Source organism: Silene latifolia, chromosome X (assembly GCF_048544455.1).
Source record: "Silene latifolia isolate original U9 population chromosome X, ASM4854445v1, whole genome shotgun sequence".
NCBI lineage: Eukaryota > Viridiplantae > Streptophyta > Magnoliopsida > Caryophyllales > Caryophyllaceae > Silene > Silene latifolia.
The window spans coordinates 58632878-58642133 of record NC_133537.1 but is presented as its reverse complement, the minus strand read 5'-3'; positions in this window follow the sequence as shown (position 1 = coordinate 58642133).

Below are 9256 nucleotides of genomic sequence, written 5' to 3'. Positions count from 1 at the left end.
TGTTTCAATTGTTTGGGTAAATTTTCAATTATTTTGGATTTTTACTTAAATATTATGATTTTATCAATTAAATTAGCAAAATATCACCAAATCAAACTAATTATTTATCATAAAATTAGTGAGGACTAATTTTGAGGTTCAAAACAGTTTGGACAATTAGTTTGCACTTAAATGAGATTTAAGAGTTGATTATTGATTTTTACATGTTAAAAATCGATTAAATCCACAAAAACCGAGATGGATACCAACGAATGACAGATAGGGCGATTTTGGCATCATTTTTACAGCATTTTAAGCATATTTATTTAAGTTGAATGAATGATTGTCATTTATTTAAAGTATTTATCTTGTTGTACCTAGTATGGCCTAGTTAATTTTAATCGTTATTACCCGAAATGAATGGGAATATCGATTTGTTTGTAATTAAATACGATCTCGTATCGTCGGTTTGTAATTAATTAATAGTTTTATTTATTTTATTAATTAATGTATAATAGGAATAGCTATGTAATTCAATTGTAATAGTTATTTTTACCGGCGTTTCCTAAAGACGGATTACAACGAGACGGAGTCTATTTTTGGAAGGTGTTCCAAATCTCACAAGGAAGAGCCACTTATGGAATGAAGAGACAAGGGACCAAGGAGTTGGTTTCCGAAATGTAATAGACTAGTTTTTATTAACTAGGTGGCCATACTAGGATTTATTCATATGCTTACATGTTTGCTTGTTTTATTTTCGCACATGCCAAAATCGCCATTCACATGCATTTTATCTTCGCGATTGTCAATTCACATCATTTACATTCACCGACTTAGTTCACTTATAGGGAATTTATGACTAAATTGACAAGATCTCTCACATAACTAAAATTGAGATTAGCTTTACCAATTAGTAACACCTATGAATCTCTTGTTCATTAGAGCCACGCTCGCCCAAGCGGGGTGTTCTCTTTTTACCTTGGGTAAGTAGGGTGGTAAACGGTTATCACACGCTAAAATTGGTTGGACTCAACAGGATATAAGACGGTTTTGTATTCCGGGGCTAGTAGATGGATTTAAGGAAATTCGTCAACCAAGAGTTCTAGAGGTAGAATTAGTCAATGTGACTTACCGAATTTACACAATTATGGGATGTTTCGCCCAAGCGATGCTCATTTTTGTTTAAAATTTGGGTCTTGGAATCATTTATATAATTTAGTGGGAGATCATTATATAAATGTTAAAACTTGTTAAAGATGTTTCACAAGTAAAATTAAAACATTGAATGTTAATTTTTCCTATTTTTCGTTCTTTTTCATTAATGTATTTACTATGACATCGCGCACTTCATCCTCCTTTCATCCTCTATTTATTATTATACTCGTTTCGTTCTTTCATAGGAAGCGGTTTCTTTGAAAGAATTCGGTAGCAATGATTGGTAACATGATTTACTAATTCACCTACATAAGCTTACAACAATTATTGCGATTATTATACAACTTAACCTCCATACATATTTAAAAGGGGTTTTCATGTTGCAAACTCATATTACGAGTTTAAAAAGAAGTCACATTTTATCAAGAGAGTCTTGATTTCGGAAGTGACACCCCCGTCATGAAGATGACATATTAGTTTTTAATTACTCAAGAGTTTTCAAAAAAAGAAAAATACTCCAATATGAAACCGTCAAATGGCTCACTTCGAGAAAGGCCAAATCGATTGTTTATGCGCTAAAGATTTTAGGCATATGATGACAATTGAACGGTTAGGTAGTCCAATTTCGCAAGAAGTTGAGATTTTACCACATGTTGCACTCACTTTATAGTAATTCACTCCTACTAAGTGTATAAAATATCACGAATGACTTGAAGAGCGGTCTTCATGAGATTCATTTTTGCTTGATTGAAGCAAAGAGGAATGTGAAAGTGAGTGGGAGTTAACAAGAAGTAACCCTAGATGTATGCGATAGGACAATGTTGAAAGAGACGTCTACTCAAAGGATAGGCTAGTTCCACTATCTTGGTATGAGATATCAAGTATGGATCATTTCTTTTTAAAGAAGTTTACATGAATTGATAAAACGTAAGACGTCTAGCATAGGACATTTTTGTATCAAAATGGTGCTAGAGTAGCAATGATTTCGATGGGGACAAATGTACCTAAATTTGGTTTTAAAAGAATGTAATCATCTATGTTTATATATAGAAGGCATCACTTATGTGATTTAAAACAAAAGGTTGTACCTACTCCTATGATAACTTGGTGGTTGGTTTAGACCACTCAATTTAGAGGAATTTTACATTCTTCACGAAAACTAAATATTATACTATCTTGTAGATTTTAATGTCTCTGATTCGGTGAACCCAAATTGATCAAACCTCAAGTAAATTCGTTTCACGTATAAACGATTAGCACATCGTACAACCATTTGATTGAGAATCTTATGGTATGTGCATTTATTATGTTTTCTTTTTGCAGAAAAGAAACACAATAGTGAGGTGATTAACCATATACATACGGATGTGTAAGGCCAATAGTTGGTTATAAATATACTTCGTTACTTTTACCGTAATATTAATTAGATATGAAAACCTCATATCTATTTAATAAGACATAAAAGTAATTTTTGAAACATGGAATATTTTCAAAATGAAGTAGTAAACCAAAAGCACGTCAAGATCAAGATGTTGATCGGAAGTTTCAAAGTAATGACTTTGAACATCAAATGGGTAATATCAAGTAATGATCTAGATAATCACTAAGAAGATTGTGAACCAGTTCACATAATACCTTCTCTTTGGAACACCATAGAGTATGGTGTAGTCAAGTATATAAACCGAACTTTATGAGATATAGTTTGAGGTTTTTCGCAATTTTGTAAGCTATTTTCTCACTAAAAGTTTAAAACCCGACTATAATAGCCTTAATGACTCCATATGAGATATGGATAGGGAGAGTCCCTAACTTGTCTTTTTATACATTTGGGATCATAAATGTTTATATTCAGAACCAATTTGTGTATTTGTGAGGGTTATCCAAAATTGAACCACTTGGTTTTTACTCCTTCAAAACGAGAACAAAGAGTTTGTGGCTCATAATACTGTCTTTCCAGAAAGATTTTCATTTTCTGGAAGACAGAGTGGGAGAAATTTTGAACTTACGGAAGTCCAAGACTCACAAACTGAGTACAATGCAAGAACACGTTCTTTATTGTGGCTCAGTGGTTATAAGGAGATAATTTTGCGATAATATTGCGTTACTTTTCAAAAGTGACGAATCTTAAACCCTCATCAAAGGCTTTTCTATAGTATGAACTCTATGTGATGGCGTGTTACCATGCAATTTGAATTGATCTCCTTGCACACGATGCGATAAGGAAGGAAACACGAGATGTTTTCAAGACTTGATTTAAGGTGAATACTTTGGTTGGTTACCTTGATCTTGTCGTAAAGGTTACATAAGATGTTTAAAATTTTGGGCTTGTTATAGAGAGTTTGTGACAACCCAAATGCCTTTATCAATTCGTATGGTCTTAGCAATATAGCCTCTCATGAGGATGCGTTTAGGCAAAAGGATAATGAAACTTTCTCCTTGAATGTATCTTATGAAGGGAGAAGTTTTGTTGATGTTGTCAATGCTAAGAAGCCTAGCATGCTTGAAAGATCCCTTTTATGATCTATATACGTCAAAGAGTTGGAACTTTGGGTTCTATCATGTAGTCTATCAAAACGGTATTACTCGAGTGTCGAGATAACATGATGATACATTGAGTTTAGTGGGAGCTAAAGTGAGTTTCTTAGTCTAAATATGTGCTTGACATATTAGTTACTAGAAATGTAGTTAAGGTGATGTTTCTTAGTCTAAATATGTGTTTGACATATTAGTGACTTGAAATATTCTCGGGTGAATATTTGAGAGTAGCATGGCGCTTCATAAATATCCGGATCTAATGAGATAGATCTCCATGGATATTAGCATTATAGTCAAGAGACTTATGTGATAAGATTCTTGACTCGTTCAAGTTGTTGAACAATAAATATGATCTCTTGTGCTTCCGCTGCAGGATCTATTAAATATGCTAAAAGCTTCTCTCGTCGGGACTTATCATGTTGAGAATATGAAAAGTCATTACCAATCATTTTCTAGTGAGTGTCACTAGATGATTATCAAGAGCATCCTTGAGTACTTGAGAAGCACTGAGGATTTACTCTTGTTGAATAGAGGAATTAATGAATTTCGTGTAAAAGGTTACACGATGACATTCCTATGCTTATAAGATGTTATGAGTCTCGTTAAGGAATGGTTAGCATGTAAGAGTGTTATGTGCATAAAGAATAATATGTATAAGAAGTTATACATGTATAAAGCAAATATGTATGAGGAGTCATACATAAAAGATGTCATATAAATAATGTGTATGTATAAGTGTTATACGTACAAATCATGAACGAAAAGCTAAGTACATTACAGCATCCGATGTTGAAAAAGAGATAATTGATATCCGGATTTTAATGGAACTAGAGTAGTTTTGTTAGCCGAATATCGTTCCCCGAGAGACTGTGAAAACAGTGGGAGTGGTTGACTGGCTTTAGAACCAGAGTCTAAAACTTGTTTAGACATGTACTTAGAAAGGATCTGTGTGATGAAAAGATTGCATAGAACAAAGGAAAATAGCAATGGAAATTAGAGTGATGCAACTGTTGCTTATCCTCTAACCAAAGCCGTAAGCATAAGGTAGACATGATGGTTATGTCATCTCAATGTGAATTGAGGAGTATACCTTAATTGCTAAAGATCGTTATGTAAATATTGGATAGAGTATTGATATTTACATAAGTGATGATCGCATTCATTGTTAGAGTTTCTTTAAGAACTCAATTATTCAGTTTGACTGAAAACATTGAATACCTTGTTTATCTGAATAAGTTGTGGAGACAATGTCGAACACTATTCAAGTGAATAAGATGAACATTGTATTTTGTCCCTAGTCACTTAATGAGGTGACGTCTCGGAGTGACTAGATTGTAAGTCGATTGATGGTTGTTCAACACCATAAGGTCATATGTGATGACTGGTCGATTACATAGGCAGAGTGTGAGACACTTTACCGGACAGTGACCATTTAGAGAGTCCCTAAGTTCTATTATAGACTCCTGGTCGTGGCGGGGATCTCTAAGATGTTCTAATGAGTCGATTCTTTTGACTGGAGACTATTATCTGAGCAAGTGCAGTTTCCGAGTGACTTTGGTTTTTGTCCTAGGTCGTGCCGTGAAAGGAGGCCAAAAGGGCATTTTCTAGGTCATGGTGAGCTGTATTGTGCAATAGGATAGATAGGGCATACAGGAATTGTCCACCCACGTTGGGTAACTATATCTCAAGGCCACTCGAGGAGTTAATGACTACAAATGCGTGGCCACGCTCGGAAGTAACTCAGTGAGAGATTTTTCCGGTCGGTAGTCACACTCCGATCAAGAAAACCACTCGCGATGTGTTCATGTGCAAGTGCGACCTGAAAGACACCTTGCATTGAGTGGGAGATTAAAACGGACAAGAGAATTGGTAGCGCACACATTGTGTCGGACAAGTGGGAGATTGTTGGAGTTAGTGTCCTCCACAATAGTGCGTTTACATAATAAATCTCATTAATGGAATATCATCAGATATTTAATTATTTGATCCTCGTTAGTTGATTAACGTAAATCAATAAACGTTGGCTGACTAGAGTTTGACGTTATTGTCGTGAGACGGCGGTGATCAACTGACCCCTTTCGGTCACACCTAAAGAAACAAACCCCAATAGACAACTAATTAATTGTATGAGATACAATTTATTTAGTCCCTTGATTTATAGACTAAAAGGTTAGTCGATTATTTTTAGAGAGATTTTGAGTTGCGAACTCGAGGATCGCTTATTATTTAATTTAATTACGCGATAATTAAATAATAAGTTATATGAGACGGGTTTTAGTTAATTAATTGTTAATTCACTAAAATTGTACTAATTGATTAATGTGATTAATATTAGTACGTAAATAATATGTGTAGTGGTACACGTATATTTACGGAGTGATTTGGACGAATTAATTATGGAAGTATTTAAACATGAACCGATGTTTAAAATAAAATTACACGTATTTGTGCGATAAATATAAGAACCAACATGGACCTGTAAATGGGCAAGTGGACCGTGTAAAATAGAGTTGTGGATGATTAGGAACATAATCATTTCACCTTACTTTATATTCTTCCATAAGTTATGTTATAATGATTTTGCATGTGGATGTAAGATTGATAAATACTAGTTTTTGAACCCGTGCATTGCACGGGTGGTAGCGAAATGTATAATTAAAAGTAAAAATTGTACGTATTTTGGATTTAGTAAACTTTAGAAATTTTTACTAAAATCTACCACTACACTTTTGATAATTTATGTTGCTTAATTTTATTTGAAATACTCTTCTTTTTTTCTCGACTTTTTAACTTATTAAAGATGAAATCTAAAAAGTGTATATAAAATTATTGTAGATTTTATAACCTATTTATTTACGGAATATACATTTAATCTTAACCGTTATTGTTGTACATTTTTTTATTATCATATTCCTCCTCTTGTTCGTTCTCCTCTCAATTCTCTACTATATCTCTCGTTTCCTCACCCACCTACCATCACCTGGAGGCAGGAAGCAACATCGTTATCACAAACCGACTACCTCGAGACCCACCTACAGATCCTCCAACGCAACAGTGACCGCACCCAACACCTTAAACCACGACGTACTTCATTCTCAACCTCTATCTAAGCAGCGCCCCCCCCCCCCCCCCAACCTCCCTCCATGAACACCGCCCATTCTTTTCTTTTGTTTATTAACTTATGTTAACACTTGCTTCTCAACACTGTAAAGTAAATCATTTTGTCCTACCACACAGTTAATTTGGGATAAATTTATATGGGAGATTGAATAATAAAACCAAAATGGATAAAGTATTTTTTTTCCTAACACCTTATTTACTCATTACCTTTTAATGTCATAATGTTATGTATTAGTTGTTAGATGATTTTTTTACAGTCACTCCGACTTATATAAATTGAAAATAATACTAAGTATGTTAACTAATTTTTTGATAATTCTATATTATTTATTGCACATCTCGTATATTATGGAACTACGTACTTAAGAAATTTTAGGTAATTTATATTTATTTCTATTTTTTTCTAAAACCCAATATCGAAATAAAGTAAGATTGTTTTAAGGTAGTGAAATACTGGTTTTCTAACGTATGCCTTAAGGGCACACATTAATAATTAGGGGGCGTTTGGTTCGGGGGTTTTAGGAAAGGGAAAGGGAATTAAAATGGGTGATTCCTTTTGTTGTTGTTTGTTTGAGACAAACAAAGGGTAACCATACCCTCTCTTACCCCCAAAACCATCCACATCCATACCCCTACCCCCTCTAGGGTAAGCCCATACCCTTTTCCCTCCTACTCTCTATTTCCACCATTACATCCGTACACCCACTGTCAACCACTATCACCAACACCCACCACACCGACACAACCACCACCAGCGACATCGGCGATCCCTCATCATTCCGGCCCACTCACCGGCGTACTCATTCGGACCCCACATCCCCAACCACTAAACACCACACCAACACCTTTAATAACTATCCCACCCTACCGAAACTCCCTCCCCCGTCGGTAACCTCTCTTTCCGACACCCCTACACTGTCGAAGCCTCCGCCAACCATAATAAAACACCAGATTTGGTGTTTACTACGGTGAGGGAGGGAGTTTCGTGGGTGGTGGAGGTTGTTTTTAGGTTGGTTTCGGGTTTGGGTTAAGGGTGTATGGCGGTGTGGTAGGCTGGGGTCGGCAATACGACGGTGAGGCGGCTACTGGGCGGCGACGGTGAATTGCCTAATGGTGGTGGTGGCGTGGGATAAGGTGGTTTGTGGTGGTGGTGGTGGATACGGTGGAATTGAATTTCCCTTTCTTGTTCCAAACAACTAATATAATCTAAAGGTAATTCACACCTTTCCCCTCATTTCTCTTTCTTTTTTCCATTCTCTTTCCCTTTCCCGTACCAAACGCCCCCTTAGAGTAAAGGAATATAATCTAGTTTATTATTTAGACTCTTTTGTTTACAAAATTATTCATTTATTGTTAATAAATGAGTTATTTTTTTAGATAAAGTACCGTTTTACACAACAATTACCAAAAGAAACAATTTTCTTTTTTTTAGTAGAAAATTACTGAGAAAATGTAATCGCATACTCCCTCAATCCCGGTCATTTGTTGTCATTTGGTTTTGGCACAAAAACCAAGGAAAGGGGAGAGGACCAATTAAAATGACATGTGGAGCAAATTGAGTGTGAATGGACAAATTGTTCATCAAATGCAATCCTAAAATAAAAAGGACAACAATTGACTGCAACACCCTAAAATATAATAGGACAACAAATGACCGGGACGAAGAGAGTATAATTTAGTTTGTATTTTATGGCTCACTTTCAAATTAAGTTTTTTTATTCTAAGTTCATGTTCTGAATTTTTGGTAATTTGATTATGACCATGTCAAAAAAAAAAAGTGAACTTGCCTATTATCTTTCGGTTAATTTTGAGACGGAAATATTTTTCAAAGCGAAATCAATCTTAAGAAATTAGCCGCATAAGTCATTACACAAAATTGATATTGTAGGAGATAACATAAACTACCTCTTGCATGGTGAGTAGTGAGCACGGGTGTCCGGGATCTGGATAACATAAACTACCTCTTGCATGGTGAGAAGGATGTAGTATATGATGACAAAATTCTCATATTGTATATTGTAATTTGATTCATTAATACAGCCCTAGATTTTATCAAAAGAAAAAACAAAAAAAAAGAAAATAAAAAGTTCGTCCCTATTTTGTTGTCACGTATGTAAGTATTAGTAGATGAGGACCTAAAAGTTTTATGTTAGAGCTAGGAGCGTCTTGAAATAAATGGAGACTCAATGCGACATAAAAAATGGAGACCCCAAATATAAATGTACAAATATATTATACTTTGAGATTTGTATTGAATTTTAACAATAAAGTTTGTAAATCAAGTGACCAACACTAAAGGCCCGATTCCCATACCCGTGATTACCCCCGCTCTTAAACGCCCTGGTTAAAGCTCTAATTAAACTCCTTCATCCCTTAACATTTTAGGGCACTGCCATTTACAAAATGAACATCTCTTAGGGCACTGCAATTTACAAAATGAACATCTCTTAAAATTGAAGAAAATAAT